Raw genomic sequence first — 20088 nt, forward strand, 5'->3', positions numbered from 1 at the left:
CATTTATCTTCTCATCGTCTGCCGGGTATCTGTTGGAAGAACACTCAGCCTCGGGGCTCATTACTCAGGCGATACTAAATTCCTCTCCTCCCCAACTGCCACAGGGCAGCTGTTAGGGAATACTTAGCCTCTGCGCTTGTCCCTCAACAGTTACTAGATTCCTCCCCACATCTCCCCAACTGCCGTAGGGCACCTGTTGAGTGAACTCAGCTTCGGGGCTCATCACTCAGGTGATACTAGATTCATGTAAGATTCCTGCTCTAATTTTTGAAAACATAATGCAGGGATCAAGCAGATTTTAAAAAATGCAAGCTGAAATCGGACCGAAGTCCTTCAAAATTAACCTTTTCGAGCTAGAAAAGGATACAGGAGATGGCGTTTCTCTTTTTTTTTTTTTTCTAGCTCCAAAGTGTGAGATTGAAATCCATGAATCGGCATTTGGAGAGGGTACTGAAGTACAAAGAGGACCCTTTCATATCAACTGGTGAAACCCCTGTGCCAAGAGAACTTGACCATATAAGCCTCTACCACAGGTATGTAGTACAATTGTTGGAGCTGGCTGTGATTTTCTTTGAGAAATGAGGAGTCCATACTAAAGGCATAAGACAAATTTCTTAAATTCCTGTGGAAAAAAATCTATATAGGGCTGTGACAAAAGTGAGTGACTTCCCAGGAGAGATTCATAGAAACAAAAGGGAAATGTATTTGGAAGTGGAGAGAGCAAAAAAAGGAAAGTTCTGATATTCCAAAATATTTTCTGGAGATCTCTTGATCTCCTTGAGATGTAATTTCCCTTCCACTTTTATAATCTAGAACTCAGGGCCAGTTGATGGTTGATTCCAAGTGAATACTATTTGATTTTTGTTTACTTATGTGTAGTGCTTTGTGAAACAAAATTCCACATAAGTGTTAGATATTATGTCAATTTAGTATGTGATTTATTTTTGTCCTTATACTTGCTTTGTGACAATTCTTCCAAGTCTGCTAAGTTTCTCTGAATTGTTCAAAATTCTCTAGTAGTTCCCTATTATTTCAGGAAGTGAATATAAAATCCTCTGTTTGGCTTTTAAAGCTTTTTACAACCTGCCTCCACCATCACCTCCTTTTTGAACTTCCTTACTAAAGACATATGGCAGGATCCAGTAACACTGGCTGGGCAGGAGCGGGCGCGCGCGCGTGCACACACACACACACACACACACACACACACACACACAGATGAGAAGAGAGAGAGAGAGAGAGAGAGAGAGAGAGAGAGAGAGAGAGAGAGAGAGAGAGAGAGAGAGAGAGAGAGAGAGAGAGAGAGGAATTCCATTGTGAGCTTTTTGAGGGCAGGGACTAATTTTGCCTTTCTGTCCCCATCACTTAGCGTAGTGCCAGGTACAGAGTAAACATTTTTAAAAATGCTTGCTTGATTTCTTATGGATGTGATATGATACCAAATAATATACCATATACCATACATACCACAATTTTTTTTATTCATTGCAGGCCATGACTAGGCATTCACATTATGTATTCCCCAAAAAGGGCTGTTTTAAAGATTTCTATGAAATGAATATTAAATATTTACAAAACCTTTATGGCTTGTTATCTTTTCCTTGACATAGATACCTAGTAGTGCCATATATTGGGTCAAGGAATAGGTCCAATTCTATTAAGATTTCCTTAGTGTATTTATCTTCCCATACCCCTTCCAAATTTGCCCTTGTTGCCTTTTCTCCTTCTTTGCCCATCTGATATTATGAGATAAAAGCTTCTGGATTTTAAGTTGCCTTCTTATGTACAATTATGTACAAATAACCTCTATTCTGCAATTGAGATTATTAGTAACTTTACATTTCAATTAGTACTACTCAATTAAATGAGGAGGTGAGAAAGCAGAGTGAAGATAGTTTGGAAGAGACAGCAAAGAAAAAGAATTAAGTGGAGGCATCAGTCAGTCAGTAAACATTTAATTGTATACTCTTGGCTAAGCTCTGTACTAAGTAGGGGGTAGGAGGAAGAGGAGTGGGAGGGGTGAGCGTGTGTAAGGGTGGGGGAAGAGATACCATGAAAGGCACAAGCCAGCCCCTGGACTGTAGCAGCTCCTAGTTTAAGGAGGTAGGGAGGGCGGAGAGGGTGATTCCATGTAACCAATTTTATACAAATAAGTGGTTTATAAGAAAAACTGGAAGAAATGAAGCTGTCCCTTGGTATTCCTGTAAGTGTGAAATGAGGGACAGCACTCGCAATTGCACATTGGAAATGGTCCAGTTCTACTCCAAAGGTAGATCTCTGCTCCCTTTTCTGCTTCTGTCTTTCCCACCCATTCATTTTTTTCTATTTGCTCATATGTTTCCTTTTTTATCAACAGATGTGGTCTTATTGTCTAGGAAAAGCTGCTGTGAGCAGGCCAAGTCAGTGCAGTTCCCAAGTCCCCCTCACCAGATTTCATCATTGTAGGACTGAAACCTCCTGTCCAACACTGAGCAGGTGCTCCACCTCAACTGCCTGCTGAAATTACTCAAAGATTGCTGCCTTACCCCTGTGACAGGAAGAAACTAGTAACCTCCTCATGGCTCCAACGAAACCTGACCTTGACTGTGCTGCATCTGATTCTCCCAGTTCCCAGAGCTGGCTGAGCTGTTGCCTTTCCTTAACCTCCAAAGCATCAGAAAACCTTGCCTTCCATTGGACTCAACATAAAGTACACCTCAGGGACCTTGAAATCAGTCTGCCACTTCAGTGTTACTCCACTTACCCTCAAAAGCCAGCATTTCTACTTTCAAAACTCAAAACTCCTTTAGGGCAAAAAAGCCTTCAGGTGTTGCCCTTACGTTGGATTTTCCTCAGGCAACAGGACCTTCTAGTTGCCCATACTCCATCCAACAGCCCCAGTCAGAAAATGCTGACCACCAGGCTCCTTCCCCAGGATTCATTAAGAAGGTAAGAAGCACACTAGCTAGACACAGAAAACTCTCTGTCTACTGGGACGAGTACCTGCCTTTGCCAAGGAGCACTGATATCCAGGTTGCATTCTGCCTTGGTAACCAGGTCCCTGCTCCACTGAGCATTGACCATAAGGACAGGGATATTTCACACACAAATGCCCAGGCCATGGTGCAACCAGAACTAGATGACTGGAAAGCAAATAAAATGAAAAAAATCTCAACAAAGATACTGGACATTTTTACTCATTAAGAGAAAAAAAAGAAAAATTAAATTTTTATAATTTTAAAGGTATTGATGCTCCTTGTGACTTCAAAGCATGTGTCTCATTTTTACAGGTTATTTTCAAATTTTATATATAAAGAAAGAATATAGGAGAAGATAAGTATGGGTATTTTTTCCTTTTTAAATAGATTTTTATTGAGATTTATTTTTCTTTATAATTGTCTAGATTGATTCACTACTCTTGGTGGCAGTGAATACTCCAAGGCTGAACCATCAATCCAGGAAAGCTGATGAACACTTAGCTTTGGGGCCTTTCTGAGTCCCATAATGTATAATACCCACAAAATCAATTGCTAAGGCAATCATATGCAATGATGAGCTGAAAGCTAGGTACACCTCCTCACTGCTTGAATTCTATAAGTTGATAATTTTGTAGGTCCAATGAATGATACAAATAGCCAAATTATCCTTGGCAGATGAAAGATCCCCACCCCACTCCAAGGAGAAGAGAGATTTTTTAAAAAGCAGAAATCTTATTGGAATGAGTATGGAGATTGTTTTGATATACAGGACACTTCAAAATGTTGGGGTACCTTTAGCATTTTCACAGGTATAATGAGAGAATTGGAAAGAAAAAAAATACATCACCAAGTTAGTGAGAAACATTTATTTACCTGATAAATAGGAGGCTGAGTTCCTACAGAAGTTAGCAATGAGCTAGGATCAAGCAGATAAAGTTCTAGGGAAAAATGAGAGAAACCATGTGCTTCATGTCACTGATATGCTAATTTAATGGCTTAGACATGAAGCTGAGAATTGTTCAAATTGAGGGCAGATGTAGTATCCATAATTTTCTGGGCAGAGCTCATGGGTAATCTTTCAGAGGTATCTTTTTAGGCCTGAAAGATCACTAGGTCAAATAAAAGATATGCAATTTTGTACTGCACCTGTCTTAACTTTGGGCACCTTATTTTTGATGCTCCTTATTCATTTGGGGGCAGAGTGAATGGTCTCATTTTCTGGAGCAACTTCTTGCTGGAAGGGGTTAAAAAGGTGCCCTGACTGGCAAAGTCCAGATTACCCAGTGATGATGGGTAATTTAAAGAGGTTAGCAGCAGCTTTCTGGGGATGCTGGGTCTCTGCAACAGGTACAGGAGTATCCAAATTCTGTAAGTAGTTGGAAGTTCATATCCTGGAGTGTAGAAGAAATAAAGCACAAGTTGGTTAAAAATGCAGGGACAGGAAATGAACAAGACAAGAATAATTAAAATTGGAGTAAGTACGGGAGCAATAAGGACAGTAGCCAAGAGCCCCCCCAGAGGACTTTGGGGAGAAAAATGAGGTTTGTATAAATGTTTCACATCTATCCAGTGTTTTCTAGGATAGTACTATAGTGTGGGAGGAAACAATAAACTGAGAAAATGGAAAGTAACTAGGAGAAAGACAAAGGGCAAGTAAACAAGGACACAAACTAGTTCCCCCTTCACCATACAGTATGTTTCTGGTGTTATCAGAGATCCTGGGGAATAACAGTTTCAGATATTCTCTGGGTTCTCATAAGGAGCCAGGATAGTTTGGAGAAGCAGAGGTAACAGGAGTAGCATGTTGGAGTCTAGAAGTGCTAGTCCAGCTGGGAAGGCCTCTGAAGTTTAACAGCAAGGGGATAGTTAAAATGACCTCATGTCATCCTTACTATTTGATGCCCAGCAGGTCAGGACTTGGGGCTGACCAAGATTTCAAGTATCCTAGGTCCCCTGTATTTACTGGGGTGACAATCTAAGGATGAACACCTGCTGGTTTGTTCCCTTGCATATTCAGAAAGGGCTTTGAGGGCTCTGTCAAGATGTGGGACAAACTGGGTGACCAGATGCTGTTCTGAATCTACTATAATTTCAAGTAAAGAAAGACTGCCCATGTAAATGTTAAAAGTGACTGAACTTAATGCAGACTCTTAAGTAGTTCTATTGGGAGGTTTTTCACCCTGTCCTTGAGGAGTCTCCAGGCACAACTTAGTAATGACCACTAGAGGGGATGATTCATTTTCTTCACTTTTCCCCAAGATTGAGGATGCCAGACAGAGAGGAGATAATAATTAAAATGCCTCAGCCACAGTTTGTCACTGTGTAAAGAGTTGGACAGGCCAAAATAAGATATAAATATAATATGAATAAGATATAAATAAATTTAAAGATATAAATAAAATCTCTCTTAGTAAAATGTTAAATACTTTCTAGGCTTGTTCAGTCCTACAAGGGAAAGCTTCCACCCAATTGGTAAAGATGTTAACAAAAAACAAAAGGTTTGAAACCCTGCAATGGTACCTATGGGTGAAGATTATCTTACCAATCTTGTCCTGGATAGGTACTCTCCTCAGAACAGGTATTAAAAAAGAGAGGGGTGCTGCGGGAGAGCATTTGGTTCCAAACAAAATGAGAACACTCTCAAAGGATTCTCTTAAGTTAAAGCTTTATTTTGCCAAAGTAGGAGATCCAAATAGCATAGGAATCTACTTGGCAATTGGGGTCAAGAAGAACAAAGTTTTATGGAAAAATTTTGGTTCTGATGCATGTCAGGAATATAAATATTGCTAAAAACAAATCTTCCATCTGAGCCATAGGATCTGTTAAAAATATGGCCAAAACAGCCAATTGATTGCCTAGGTTTAACAGTTGACAGGGCAAGTATTCTTCTGTGGGCACAGCAAGTCTAAACATACTAATGTTAATGATTTTAGAAAATGTTTGTTGGCAATTTTCATAAGCTAGTTTAGGCCCAGGGTTAGGGTCTAGCATATCCTCTCCTTTTCCCCACTCCATCTAAGGAAAGGGTTGATGATCATTTCTTAGGTAATTGCTTCAAGCTGGAAGTGTGCTTGAGCTGAGCTTATTTTACAGGTTCGACAAAGATGAGCTTGAGGACCCAGAAATTGGTTGAAGCAGCATCCACTGAGTGCCAAATCTCAAGATCAATGTCCAATGTTGGCCATCAGTTGAAGTGAATTAATTAGAGCTTAGAGGAAGCAAAACTAAGGAGAAGGAGGTTAGGGAGGGTAGTAGCATTGTAGATATTTGTTGTCACTTGGATCACTAAGGGGACATGTGCCAAAGAATTTAAAATAGGCATTTGGTAGAGAAGATGACAGGCTGGAGGAGTTTTCAATCAGGGGCATTTCTCTTGATAATGGCATTCGGAAACAAAGAAAAGTATCTTCCCCGACCAAAGAATTATTCCCCCCACAGGGTTGGCCAAGGAAAGCAGGAGAGAGCACTAAGAACAGAACTCTCAGTCCTTGGGATGTGTGGTTAAAGGGGCAAGGCAAATAGTTTAAGAAGTTTGGAAAAAAGCAATTGACCTGGAGAGAACATAATCAATTTTTCCACCTTTCAGCAAAGTGAACGAAGATCATAATTTTTGAGTTCCTTAGACACTGTTTGGATTATTTGTGACATGAAGGCTGAGCCATTGTCACTCTGTAAAGAGCTGGGAAGATCAAAACAAGACATCAACAACCAGTTTTTGAAATCCCTGTGTGAGGCTTGTATAGAAAGTCTTATCTGCCAGTCTTTGGATAGGTACCCCTTCTCGGAATAGGTTTTCAAATGGAGGCAATTTAATAGCACTTCTGGATTCACTTGGACACACACACAAAAAAAGCCTGACCAAGCCATCTAATGGTTTCTCTTGGCTTGTAATCAGTGAAAACAGGTTTCACAAAAGACTGGAGGGCATTCTTTAGGTTGTAGCCTGCTAGGTCCTGGATAATCGTAATTGTGGCTCCTCTGTATTTGAATTGTTTCTTTCTGGCTGCTTGAAATATTTTTTCCTTGATCCAGTAGTTTTGAAATTTAGCTATGATACTCCCTGAAGTTTTCATTTTGGGGTCTTTTTCAGGAGGTAATTGGTGAATTCTTTAAATAGCGATTTTACCTTCTGTTTCTAGGACATCAGGGCATTTTTCTTTGATGATTTTCTAAAAGATGATGTCTAGGCTCTTTTTTTAAATCATGTTTTTCAGAAGTCTTATAATGTTCCTTAGATTGTCTCTCCTAGATATAGTTTCCAGGTCAGTTATTTTTCTAAGTAGGTATTTTATATTTTCTTCTATTTTTTCATTTTTTCATTTTTCATTTTTCATGATTCTTGATGTCTCATTGAGTTATTCATTTCCAATTTAGTGGATTATTTTCTTCAGTTTCTTCTTTTTAGCACCTTTTGTATTTGGCCAATTGCATTTTTAAATGAGTTGTTTTGTTCAATGGATTTTTTTTTCATTTCACAAATTCTGTTTTTCAAGGAATGATTTCTTTTTCCATTTTTGTCATATTTATTTTATGAGAAGTTAATTTTTTTTCCATTTCATCAAGTGTTTATTTTTAAGGAGTTTTCTTCAGAAAATTTCTGTGCTTTCTTTTCCAAACTATCTTAAGATCCTTTTTGAATTCTTCCAATAGAGCCTTGTGAGATGGGAACTAATTCATATCACTCTTTGGGGCTTCACATGGAGATGATCAGCTTCTAGTGTCCTCAGGGTTTGAAATCTGTTCTTCTCTTTCTCCATAAAAACTATCTATGGTCAGAGGTTTGTTTTTTGTTTGTTTGTTTTTGTTTTTTAAGTTGAGATCTGTTTTTAGAGCAAAGGGGAGATTGTCCAAGCTTCCTCTACAGGGAACAGTGGCTGCATTGAGGCAGTGCTGACAAACTTCCGGTGTTGGATGGGTGTGACCAGGTTCTGTGAAATTCTGGGGTTCAGGGGTTCACTTTTGTATTTGTGTTGGATGTCTTAAAGCTAATCTGCTGATCTACTGGCTTGCAACCAGGAAAACACTACTGTGGATCCCTCTTGTTATATTCCCCTGCTCACAGAGCACATACCACCCTGGAACTGTGTGCTGCCTGACCACATCTATCTTATGTTCAGCCCACCTCCCTCTGTGCCCACTTGAAACAGACCTCTTCTGAAGTTTTTCCAAAATATCTTCTGTTGGAAATTTGTTACACTCCAAATCTTGTGGATTCTGTCACTCCAAAACCAGTTCAGAGGCTTGATGTGGTATTGATCTGAGGGAGATCAGGGAAAACTCAGATAAAGACATGTCTCCTCTCCACAATTTTGGATCTGCCCCCTTTGTCCATACATTTTAAAAATACTTTTTATTTTTCCAAATACATGCAAAGATAGTTTTCAATATTCACCTTAACAAAACCATGTGTTACAAAATTGTTCTCTTCTTCCCCTTCAAGTCCTTCTCAAAGACAGCAAATAATCCAATATAGGTTAAACATGTGTAATTCTTCTAAGCATATTTTCATATTTGTCAAACTGTTCAAGAAAAATCAGATCAAAAAGTGACAGAAAAAAATCAAGAGAATAAAGAACAAAAATCCAAATCCTATGCTTTGATTCACATTCAGTGGATGTGGATGATGGCTCTTAACATCACAAGTTTACTAGAATTGCCTTGTATCACAGAATTTCTGAAAAGAGTCAACCCCATCACAGTTGTCCTTCACATAATCATCTTGTTTCTGTGTACAATGTTCTCTTGATTTTACTCACTTCACTTAGTATCAGCTCATGCAAGGCTTTCCAGGCTTTCCTAAAATCAGCCTGCTCATCATATCTTATAGAACAATAATATTCCATTACATCTGATTTCTGAATTTTTAACCAACTGATAAGCATTATTTTGCTAAGCTCCAGGACATGAACTTCCAATTACTGTAGAATTTAGATACCATCCTCTTCCTAATTCAGAGACACAGCATCCCTTGGAAGCTGCTTTCATCTTATTGTATTTGGTGACCGATTTCAAGGCAAACAAAGTGTGCTAATGCAAGGTTAAGCCTGTGGTGGTTTCCTGATGCTCCTGGGGGTGATGGACAGATAATAGTTTAGCCATTCCTCTGGGAACAGCCACAGTCAGGTGCAGCAAAGCCAAGGCCAGGTGTTGGAGCCCTGAGGATGATACAAGAGCATTTAGGTTATTTATAACTTTTATTGGCCATATAAAATTCTCAACTTCTAGAACTTGAGCAGTGAGAAATGACTGTACCTAATTTTCAGCTCAACATTGTCTGTTTAATAAATGATTCATGTGTCTTATATGTCCTGAGAATTAGATGAACCCCCAAGACTATGTGTTCCCACAATATATGCCTTACAGCAATTGGAGAGGCCTGGGATTGAGCCTAGAATCTCCTGAATGATGAAGTGATCAACAGCTGCCTGACAGTGTGGAGATCCCAGTGTTCCAAGGGCTGGCAGCTTGCCAAGCTGCTGTTAGCAGTCTTGAGATTCCAGGCTCACTCTCAGTGTATTCATTGTCCCTGAAAACAGTGCAATCAATCTTCTTAATATAAAAAAGGAAATCCTAATTAAAATTTTATTTTAAAAGGAAAAATCGACTTGTCTCCTATGTTCCTCTTTCTCTATATAAAATTTAAAAAAATTAGCATGTAAAATGAGACAAATGATATTGAAGTCACAAGAAAAACAAATTACTTAAATATTTTTACATCCAAAGGATCTAATAAAGGCCTCATATCTAAAATAGAGAATTGACTCAAAATTTTAATAGTTCAAGCCATTCTCCAATTGATAAATGGTCAAAAGATATGAATAGACAATTTTCAGATGAAGAAATTGAAACTATTTGTAGCCACATGAAAAGGTGCTCCAAATCACTATTGATCATAGAAATGAAAATTAAGACAACTCTGAGAGACCACTATACACCTGTCAGATTGGCTAAAAAGAAAGCTGATTTTTTTAACTCATTTTATGTTTGATGCTGCATCTGCTAGAATAATACCTAATCCTTACTGGAACTTGCCTGTAAGCCATAAAATTAGCCTATCAAAAGGCATCCTGGAAATGATCCATTAGCATAGCTGCAGCTTCCATAAAATTAATATATCAGAGATTTTTCTTGAAATTTTAGAGTCTTAAGCATAAAATTTTGATTTCAGTGGTTTATATTAGTGAAATGCCTAACCCAAACACTCCAAATTTCCACTAAGATCAATGTTTTATAAAGGCACTATTTGCTCCCCACTTCTTTGCAAACTTCTCTTGGAATTTATTCTTCCAATCAATGGCATAATAATACAATTTTTGCCACTTTATTTGGAGTCTTTTAAAATAGCTCATGACAGCTGCCCAGAACCCCAATATTTTTGGGAACTCCTAACCCTAAACATTTTGTGATCCATATAGGCAGAATTTAGTTTTACTTCATCCTTTTCTCTTTTTGCTTTACCTATACCTAGGACACTCTCTATATCTGTGATAGCTTCTTGGGTTCATCCACAGGCTTTATGCTCAGCATACTTCTCTTGACTGGGGAGTCCTAGTCTTGGAATTTTACATTTTGGCAATGTTGACATACTTCCCTTCAGGAACATTTGCCACTTAATGTTGATCGCTCTATGTTTGCAGAATGTCTACATCTTGGTTGTGCTGTGAGCTAGATTCTCTTACTTTGGAAGATTTAAAATGTAACCAACAGGAAAAAAAATAAAAAATGAAAACTTTTCAAGTGTGCAGTTAGAACACTAGAAGAAGTGTCTCCCACTTTAGTTTTTATTTATTTTTTTAAATGGCTGGAGAAATTTTACGTAGTTTCCAACACTAGCCAGGTTGGGACTACAGAGTGAAAGCTAGATACTTAAAGTTATAAAAGTACCAAAAAACATCTTAGCAGATTCTGGAAATTTTGAAATTCCTCAGATAGGCAATTGTCATTTTAACAATGCAGGAAAGAACTGCTGAGACGAAGGGAGTAAGTCCAGGGATTCACCCCTTTCTGAAACATCTTAGTAAGGTTTCAAGTACCACTCTATGGAATTTCTTTTAAGGAAAAATTAAGGATTAGATTTTATAAAAGTTTAAAAAGCCTTAAAAACAACTGACAAGATTAAGATCTTTACAGCCCTTGTCCTTCTGTTAAGCCTTCTTATCTCAGATCAGATTAAGAAAAGAGATGCAATAGAATTATAGAGAAACTTGAATTCTGCTTCATCTGATAGAAAGGGAGGAGGCCACAAGGCCAGAATCTTGCCAGGAGCCCTGACACCTGTTATCTACCACCAAAGATGAGATCTTGGCACCAGACACCCCAGGCCTGAACAGGTTGTGTCTAGCTGCTGCCTGAACAGTGTCCCATGTCCCTGGCAGCACCTACCATGACTGTGGGAGTGGGGAGGGAGAGCTGGCCAGCCCATCTTTGGTAAGCCCCATCACTTGTGTTTCCATTAAAAAAAAAAAAAAAACTTTATTTCATTATTTAATTTTGGTTTGTACCAGTTTCCTTGACTTGCAAGGAGAAATAATTATGGTGATAATTGTGAGGATCACATGATTGAAAAATGTTTTGGCATAGGGCAAATGCTATATGAATCTTAACCATTATTGGATGTAATTGTTTCATACTTGATAACTTTATAAGATTTTTTAGGTGTGATCAACATACAATGCATATATTGAGATAAATGATTTTCTGTGTAGGTAACTTGGAAGTGCATTCAACTACATTAAGGTCTTGTAATAGAGGGATCCCAAAAACCTGGGCTCAGACAGAATAGAATAGTGTATAGAGGAAAGAGTCTCTCCATCTCTCTCACTTAATTTTTTTAAGTCCTTTTTGAGTAGTCCTATAAAGATTCTTTCTGAGCAGGTAACCATTTAACATTACTCATTTAGGTGAAAAGCCCTTTCCCCCCCCCCCCCCCCACTGTCCTCCTCTGAACATGAACACTGCTCTTCTCTATTTCCCTAATAAGTTTAGTTTCCATGGTTAGGTTTTTCTTTGCCTGTTCATTTTTTTTTTTTTTTTTTTTTTTTTTTTTTTTGCTGAGGCAATTGGGGTTACGAGACCAGATTTGAACTCAAATCCTCCTGATTTCAGGGCTGGTGCTCTATCTACTGCACCACATATCTGCCCCCATCTTTTTTTGTTAGTGAAAACTATTAGGGTAATTGCCTCTAATCCTGGGTTGGGGGGAATGGTACATTCTACCTTCACTTCAGCCCTTCCCTATGACCTTGAACTCCAAACCCAAAGCTTTACTCTTCTGCCAATGTAGAAAGGCAGCAGAAAGTGACTGGAAATTACCTTTATTCTTTTAAACTTTTACATCTCTACTTACTCTTTCCATGGTTCCACCTAATATTTTCTTAAAAAATAAGCCAGTCATTGAGAGCTTTTCTTCTCCCTCTACCTCATCTCACGCTACTCAGATGCCTTCTGCCAGTTATACCTCCTTCACCCAGCTCCTGTGAAGAAAAAGAACAAGGGGGAGGGGGGAGAGACAGAGAGACACAGAGAGAAGGATGGAAATATGGAGAAAGAGGAAGAGAGGGAAAGGAATGGAGAGAGACAAAAGAAAAAATAGAATGAGAGGAGAGAAAGGAAGGGAATTGGAGAGAAAAAGAGGGGAAGTATGGAGAGAGAGGAAACAGAGTCAGAGACAAAGTGAGAAAGTGAGACAGACAGAAATAGAAGAAAAAGCATTATTTTCATTAAATTACTGGACTTTATTTTTGCTTCCTTCTTGAGCAAGCTGGTAACAGAGAGAACCCAGCATAAAATGGACTTTAACCAGCTAGGGTGCTGCGTTTCCTCTTCTTCTTTAAGAGGCATCATGCATGCTTTTGTAGGGTGGGGATACCAGAATATGTGTAGGAGGAGGAATGATCTAGTTTGTATTTGAGGGGTGGGCAGTGTTTTTGTGGGAGCAAATTATCTTTAGAGATCAATGTGACATAGATTCCTTGTGCCAGCAATAGATGAAAAAGATGCTTCTTTGTTCTGTATGAGGGAGCAGCTAGGATACAACTGATATCTTAGGAGGAAGCCCTCTCTTCTCTAGACTGGGGAGATAACACAAACCACCTGAGACTCAGCTACATACAAAATGAATTTTTATTCTTACTCCTAATAAGCTGTTATTCTCTTTAGTAGAAGGAAGGCTTGTAAGGTCTTTAGAGAATTGGGTTTAGGGGTCAGGAGGACCTGAATTTTAAATTCAGTCTCAAAACATAGTTGAGTGTCCCTGAGACAAAGTCGTTTAGCCTCAGTTTCCTCACCAAATTTCTTGTAAGGAAAAATGAGATGGAATATTTGTAAAGGTCATTTAGTACCTTTAGGGATGTGGTAAAACTGGGACACTAGTACATTGTTGGTGGAGTTGTAAAAGAATCCAGCCATTCTGGAGAGCAATTTGGAACTATGCCCAAAAAGTTGTCAAACTGTGCATACCCTTTGACCCAGCAGTGCTACTACTGGGCTTATATCCCAAAGAAATACTAAAGAGGGGAAAGAGACATATATGTGCCAAAATGTTTGTGGCAGCTCTTTTTGTAGTGGCTAGAAACGAAGATGAATGGATGTCCCTCAATTGGAGAATGGTTGGGTAAATTATGGTATATGAAGGCTATGGAATATTATTGCTCTGTAAGAAATGACCAGCAGGAGGAATACAGAGAGGTTTGGAGAGACTTTCATCAACTGATGCTGAGTGAAATGAACAGGACCAGAAGATCACTGTACACTTCAACAACAATACTGTATGAGGATGTATTCTGATGGTAGTGGAAATCTTCAACATAAAGAAGATCCATCTCACTTCCAGCTGATCAATGATGGACAGAGGTAGCTACACCCAGAGAAGAAACACTGGGAAGTGAATGTAAATTGTTAGCACTACTGTCTATTTACACACATATATTGTATCTAGGTTATACTGTAACACATGTAAAACGTATGGGATTGCCTGTCATCTAGGAGTAGAGGGAGGGAGGGAAAAATTTGGAAAAATGAATGCAAGGGATAATGTTATAAAAAAATTATTCATGCATATATACTGTCAAAAATTTTTTATAATTATAAATTTTTTTTAAAAAGGTCATTTAGTACCTTTAGTAGCTGTTCTGTCACATTTTTTCTCTCCCTGATGTGAATCTAAACTTGCCTCTAGGCCCTAATTGCTTGGAGCTTTCAAGCAATTCTAACCCAGTTTATGAATCAGACTGAACCATGGGATCCCCCTAGCAGGAGAGGAGATGGGGCATACTGGCATCAAAGTTCTTAACCTTTTTCTGACAATTGACGTTTTGACAACTGGTAGAGCCCATCTGACCTTTCTTCAAAGCTTATTTTAAATTCATAAAAAATAATTCTCTGAAATCACATATATATATATATATATTTCATTGCTTTTTTAAATTGGAGGGGCTTAATTGTTCATTCTACCTCAAATTATGAAATATAGGTATGGAAAATTCCTTTCTCACAGCAATTGGATACCCAAGCTATTATTTCTTCTTAGACACTTAGACACTTCAAGACTCTGGCTTCTCCAGGGTAGAACTATAGGTTAGGACTTTTTTTTTTTAATTAAAGCTTTTTATTTACAAAATACATGCATGGGTAATTTTTCAACATTGACCCTTGCAAAGCCTTCTGTTTCAAATTATCCCCCTCCTTCCCCTCACTTCTTCCTCTATTTAGATGGCAGATAATCTAAAATATGTTAAATATGATAAAATACATGTTAAATCCAAATATATGTATACATATTTATACAGTTAACTATTGTACTGCACAAGAAAAAATTGGACCAAGAAGGGAAAAAAAAACAGGTAAAGAAAATAAAATGCAAACAAACAACAGAGTAAGGCCATAGGCCTTTCTCTGGGTATAGATGGCTCTCTTCATCACTGAATTGTTTGAATCAATTTGAATCATCTCATTGTTGAAGAGGGCCACGTCCATCAGAATTGATCATTCCATAGTCTTGCTGTTGCCATGTATAATGATCTCCTGATTCTGCTCATTTCACTGAGCATCATGTAAGTCTCTCCGGCCTCTCTGAAATCATCTTGTTGGTCATATCTTACAGAACAAGAATATTCCATAACATTCATAATACTATAATTTATTCAGCCATTCTCCAATTGATGGGCATCCATTCACAGGTTAGGACTTTCTACTCCTCTCATTCTGGCCCTTAAGGCCCACACATTAGTCATTACTTTGACCTTGTCCCTTGTGGATTTGAGGATACAAATATGAGAAAACTCTTAGGGAAAAGGAGCAGGGATTAATGAGCCTGACAGGTCCATAGGTTGTGAAAAAGAATATTGTAAATATTCTCAGAAATTTTGTAATTTGGGGAGTCTGGGAGGAGTTACACTTAATATATGTAAAGAACTTTTAATACATTTAAAGATTCATCTTTTTAATGTCAGACACTTTGCCTATAATGTTTTAGCCTCTATTTTTTCTATTGTCATACAAGTGAGTTTCCCACTAATAATCCCACACAATAAATCCCAGTTGGATTTTTTTGGGGGGCAGGGGGGTGTTAAGTGACTTGCCCAGAGTCACACAGCTGGAAGCATTAAGTGTCTGAGATCAGATTTGAACTTGGGTCCTCCTGACTTCAGGTCTTGTACTCTATTCACTGCACCACCTAGATGCCCCCTGGATTTCTTTTACTGATGAGAAGAGAGACAAGATGGGATGGAGAACAGATGAAATAGAGAAAGGGACCCGAAAGAATTGGTCACTTTAATCACTTGTATTGAGACTGGCTCTATTTGTAAAAAATACACTGGACAGTGAAAAGCTGGTAGATCTCCGCCCCATGTCCTACTTCTGTCTTTCCCACCCACAGTTTCCTGGTTCCTTTTTTGCTCATATGTTCCCTTCTTCTTTTGCAGACTTGGTCCCGTTGCCTCAGAAAAGCCTCTGCCAGCAGGCCAGGTCAGTGCTGTTCCCAGATTCCCCTGACCAGATTTCACCATTGTGTGAATGAGACCCTCTGTCCAGCACTGAGCAGGTGTCCCCTTTCCACTGCAAAGCTGAACTTAATGCCAGATCAGTGCCTTACACCTGTGACAAGAGGGCGCTTTTACCTGCCTCATGGCTTCAATACCTGCTGTACCTACTCTGGCTGTTCCCAGAATAATGGCTGAACCATTACCTCCCCTTCAACCCCAGGAGCATCAGGAAGCCATCCTAGCCCTGCCCTTCCATCAGAGACTGGACAGAAAGGAAACTGCGCTGCCTGCGCTGCCCTTAAAATTGTCCACCAAATGCAATGCCTCTGCACTCAGCCTCAGAAGCCAACCTGCCTTTCCAATTTACAACTCCCTCCTGGCAAGGAATCCTTCAGGTCCTGAGCATCTTCCTGAGATTGTCCCCAGGCAAAAGGACCTTTCAGGGCAAATGCTTATAAATTAGTCAGAAATTGCTGACCTTCCCAGCTCTTTTTACAGAATTTAAAGGTCACTTGAAAAGTATTACCAAGAAGCAGCATCCTCCCTTCCTACAAGATGAGGACCTGCCTTTTGCAAGCAGCACCGCTAGCGAGGTTCCACCCAGCCTTGGTCCCTGGATCCCCGCTTCATTTGATGAAAAAATGCAAAGACACTGGACACTTTTTTTCCTAAAACTTCAAAACTGTATGTCTCATCGTCCATGTTATTTTTAAGTTTTATGTAGAGAAAGAATAATATAGGAGAAAAGTTGTTTTTTTTTTTTTTTTTTCCCTTTTTAAATAGATTTTAATTGGGATCAACTGGATTGATTGCATTATACCCTGTGAGTGAGCCTGGAATCTCAGACTGCTAACAGAGGCTTGGCAAGCTGCCAACCCTTGGGTCCTTGAGTCTTCCATACCATCTGTCAGACACTTAGCCTGGGCCCTCATCACTCAGGTGATTCTAAACTGAACCCCAGACCTCACCAACAACTACGGAGCAGATATTGGGGGAACACATAGCTTCAGGGTTCATCTAATCCCCAAGATGTATAAGGCCAGCAAAATCATTTGCTAAGGCAACCACAGGCAATGATGAGCTAAAAGTTAGGTACAATCACCTACCACTGCTTGAGTTCTATAAGTTGAGAATTTTGTATGGCCAATGAAAGTTGTGAATTGTCCAAATGCTCATGTGCCCTTCCCTTGGCTATGCTGCACCTGAATGTGGCTGTTCTCAGAGGAATGGCTGAGCCACCATTACCCCCTTTATCTCAGGAACATCAGGAAGCCACACTTAAAAGAGGGTGGCAAGGGCTTCCATGCAGTGCTGGGTCTCTGGATCAGATAGAGGATGGATACCAAACTTAGAAGAAATCAAGTTCACCACTTTGGTTAAAAAAATGCAGAGGCCAGAATATAATAGAATACTATTTTTCCAGAAGAAATGACTCAAACTTCAGAAAAGTCTAGAAAGACTTGCATGAGTTGATACTAAGTAAAGAAACAAGATTAAGTAATGAACAACTGTGAGGAATGTCTTTTCAGTAATGCTGTGATCCAAGGCAATTCCAATAGATATCTGTCATTCAGAGAGAGAACTATGGAGACTAAAGATGAATCAAAGCACAGGATTTTTTAACTTTGTTTTTGTGTTTTTGTCACCTTTTGATTTGATTTTTCTTGGTGCAGCTTGACAAATATAGAAATATATTTAGAAGAATTAATTACACATGTTTAACCTGTAATGGATTGCTTGATGCCTTCAGAAGGGAGAAAAAATTTGGAACACAAGATTTTGCTAAGGTGAATGTTGAAAACTATCTTTGCATGTATTTGAAAAAATAAAAAGCTATTTTAAAAATGCAGGGACAAAACTGAGTAGGAAAAGAATAATTAAAATTGGGGTGAGTATGGGGGTCAATAGGGACAATAGCCAGAGGAAAACTTTGGGAGGGGGAACATGAGGTTTTTTGTGAATTGTCTCATGTCTACCCAATCTTTTCTAGGATCAGCACTGTAGTGTAGGAGGAAGTAATTAGCTTGGAGAGAGAGGAAAGTAACACGTAAAAAGGCAAAGGAGGAAAATGAGAACACAAAACTAGCTCGCCCACTTCCATGCAATACATTTCCAGTGTGGCCAAGAGCCCTGGAAAATGGTAGTTTTCAAGACTTTTCTGGATTCATATGAATAATCAGGAATATTGGAGAAGCAGAGGTAACAGGAGTAGCATGTTGGATTATAAAAATTTGAGCACAGCTGGGAAGGCCTCTGAGGTTAATAGCAGGTGGAATGGTTAAAATGACCTGATGTGATCCTTTCAGTTTTATGTCCAGTGGATAAGCACTTTGAGCCTTCCAAAAAAAATTTCAAGTATACTAGGTCCCCCAGATTTACTGGTATGACTGTCTGGGGATGAACATCTGCTGGTTTGGAGAAATGTTCATCCATAGTCAGAAGGGGCCTTCCAAGCTCTAGGACAATCTGAGTGATAAGTTGATGTTCTGAAAATGTTTAAAGGTAAAGGAGCTGAGCTTAATGTTCTAACAAAATGCAATACAGACTCTTAAGTAGGTTTTTTACATTGTCCTTGGAAGTCTTCTGGCACACCCTAGTGAGGACTTCCTGGAAGGGATTGATTTTTTCCACCTTTCCCCAAGACCAAAGATTCCAGGCAAAATGGCATTGACAATTAATTCTCAACCACCATTTGTGAAGTAAAGGCTAGACCTCTGTCACTGTGCAAAGAGATGTGCAGGCTAGAACAAGATATAAGTAAAACATTATTCTGAGCTTGTTCAGTTTACCCCATTGGCAAACAGGCCAACAAAAACCTAGAGTAATTTTAAAACCTCTTTAATGGGATCTATAAGTAAAGGCTATCTGTCTTCTCATGGATAGGTACAAGAGGTTTGGGGGTGCTGCAAGAGCATTTGGTTCTGTTAGAGTGAGAACACTCGCAGCATTCTCTTTTTAAGTCAAAGCTTTGTCAAAGTGGGAGGTCCAAATAGCCTTGGCATCTACTTAGAAACTACGGTCAAGGGGAAACAAAGCTTTTTTACCAAAAATTTGATTCTAATTCATGTTAGCTTCAGATATTTGCTGCATCACAAAATTCAGTAAAAAAACAGGCAAGGAACAAATTTATGGGGCAAGTGTTATTTCTGTGAACCTGACAAGTCTAACATACTAATGTTCAAATTGGTTTCCTGGTCCAATGAACAGTTTACAGGGCAAAGGTTCCTTCTGTGTTCTCAGCAAGTTTAAACATTTCTAAAGCTGATTTTAGAAAACATCATAAGCTAGTCTGGGGCCCAGTGTTTGGGTCCCTTCATCTAATAAAAATTGTTGATCTTCTGTAATTGCTTCAAGCTGGGAGTGGGCTTGGAACTGGACCTGTCTTACATTTAGACGGGTGATGAGATGGAGGACCCAGAAGCTGGTTGAAGCAGAATGCTGCTGAGTCTCAGAACCAGTACCCAGTATTGGCCATTACTTGAAAGTGAATTAGCTAGAGCCTAGAGAAAATAAATCTTAAGGTGAAGAGCATTAGGGATAGTATTATAAATACCTGGTAAAGTAGTTGTTTGAGTGACCAAGGGGACATATGCATGTGCCAAAGAATTTTAAATAAGCATTTGGTATAGAAGATGACAGGCTGAGGGGTCCTCTAATCAGGTATTTCTTTTGATAGGGCCTTCAGAAATATCCAAATGAGAAAGAAGGCTCATGGTACTGAGAAAAGTATCCTCGTTATCCCCCACTGGTGAGAGCCTACAAAGTAGGCTTAGGGAGAGCTGGAAAGAGCACTAAGAGCAGAGTCCTCATCCTTGGAGTGTGTCATTAAAAGGACAAAAAAATTGATCATCACATAGTGTTTTCATTCTTTTTGTTGCTTGCATTTTCTTTTCTCATTTTTTCTGGTTTGATGTGATTTTTCTTGTGTATGTATATTGGACAACTTGTCAACTAGGGGAAGGGGAAAGGGGGTGGGAATTGACAATAAGTTAATGTCTCAGAATTAGCCATGCATGTTTTCAAAAAGAAAAAGTGTAGGAAAAAGGGAGAGAATCCAGTTTCCCTAAATATTGATGATGAACACACAATATACCATTCATACACCAAGTTCATTTCTCAATGTGGAATGGTTATTGGAAGATAAGTCT

General features: G+C 38.9%; 2 long non-coding RNA genes across 2 annotated transcripts; both read left to right on the forward strand.

The window, feature by feature from the left end:
* The first annotated feature begins 232 nt into the window (after positions 1-232).
* Positions 233-15961, forward strand: LOC141561659 (uncharacterized). Its single transcript, XR_012488106.1, has 3 exons — positions 233-533; positions 2357-2928; positions 15881-15961. It is a non-coding gene; the product is annotated as an uncharacterized LOC141561659 (long non-coding RNA).
* A 21-nt stretch (positions 15962-15982) lies between these two features.
* LOC141561661 (uncharacterized) lies at positions 15983-19792 on the forward strand. The gene is made up of 2 exons (XR_012488110.1): positions 15983-17727; positions 19617-19792. It is a non-coding gene; the product is annotated as an uncharacterized LOC141561661 (long non-coding RNA).
* The last annotated feature ends 296 nt before the right edge of the window (positions 19793-20088 follow it).

The sequence above is a fragment of the Sminthopsis crassicaudata genome, chromosome 3, assembly GCF_048593235.1.
Source record: "Sminthopsis crassicaudata isolate SCR6 chromosome 3, ASM4859323v1, whole genome shotgun sequence".
NCBI classification, from domain to species: domain Eukaryota; kingdom Metazoa; phylum Chordata; class Mammalia; order Dasyuromorphia; family Dasyuridae; genus Sminthopsis; species Sminthopsis crassicaudata.